Below are 1,023 nucleotides of genomic sequence, written 5' to 3' on the forward strand. Positions count from 1 at the left end.
AGGATAAGGGACGAAGACCGGGGTAACATGTCGGATGCGATCATACCAGCACTAAAGCACCGGATCCCATCTGAACTCCGGAGTTAAGCGTGCTTGGGCGAGAGTAGTACTAGGATGGGTGACCTCCTGGGAAGTCCTCGTGTTGCATTCCCTTTTTAATTTTTTTCGCGCCGCTTGCAAAACAAAACGCATGTGTAAGTAATATATTTACCGTGTTTTATTATTTTGCACGAGTGCGGTAAGTCATAGCTGGGTGCTCACGATTCACGGGTCCAGCGTCGGCGTTGTGGCACGGCAAGCGTGCACTGGTGCGGTTGAGAGGGAGGGGTGGAAACCGCGTTAAACTCGTCTCCGTAGTTGAGAGGGAGCGGCCAAAGCAATGTACAATCGTCTTTGTAGTGGAGCTGGGAGGGGCAAGGATAAGGGACGAAGACCGGGGTAACATGTCGGATGCGATCATACCAGCACTAAAGCATCGGATCCCATCAGAACTCCGAAGTTAAGCGTACTTGGGCGAGAGTAGTACTAGGATGGGTGACCTCCTGGGAAGTCCTCGTGTTGCATTCCCTTTTTAATTTTTTTCGCGCCGCTTGCAAAACAAAACGCACGTGTAAGTAATATATTTACCGTGTTTTATTATTGTGCACGAGTGCGGTAAGTCATAGCTGGGTGCTCACGATTCACGGGTCCAGCGTCGGCGTTGTGGCGCGGCAAGCGTGTACTGGTGCGGTTGAGAGGGAGGGGTGGAAACCGCGTTAAACTCGTCTCCGTAGTTGAGAGGGAGCGGCCAAAGCAATGTGCAATCGTCTTTGTAGTGGAGCTGGGAGGGGCAAGGATAAGGGACGAAGACCGGGGTAACATGTCGGATGCGATCATACCAGCACTAAAGCACCGGATCCCATCAGAACTCCGAAGTTAAGCGTGCTTGGGCGAGAGTAGTACTAGGATGGGTGACCTCCTGGGAAGTCCTCATGTTGCATTCCCTTTTTAATTTTTTTCGCGCCGCTTGCAAAACAAAACGCA

At 51.5% G+C, this 1,023-nt stretch overlaps 3 non-coding genes across 3 annotated transcripts; all 3 read left to right on the top strand.

Moving 5' to 3' along the window:
• Positions 1-32: 32 nt before the first annotated feature.
• On the top strand, positions 33-151 carry LOC123155612 (5S ribosomal RNA). The gene has a single exon (XR_006477532.1). It is a non-coding gene; the product is annotated as a 5S ribosomal RNA (ribosomal RNA).
• A 297-nt stretch (positions 152-448) lies between these two features.
• LOC123153379 (5S ribosomal RNA) lies at positions 449-567 on the top strand. Its single transcript, XR_006476466.1, has one exon. It is a non-coding gene; the product is annotated as a 5S ribosomal RNA (ribosomal RNA).
• Positions 568-864: 297 nt separating this feature from the next.
• LOC123152842 (5S ribosomal RNA) lies at positions 865-983 on the top strand. Its single transcript, XR_006476332.1, has one exon. It is a non-coding gene; the product is annotated as a 5S ribosomal RNA (ribosomal RNA).
• Positions 984-1,023: the final 40 nt, after the last annotated feature.

This window comes from Triticum aestivum, chromosome 1B (genome assembly GCF_018294505.1).
Source record: "Triticum aestivum cultivar Chinese Spring chromosome 1B, IWGSC CS RefSeq v2.1, whole genome shotgun sequence".
Classification (NCBI taxonomy): domain Eukaryota; kingdom Viridiplantae; phylum Streptophyta; class Magnoliopsida; order Poales; family Poaceae; genus Triticum; species Triticum aestivum.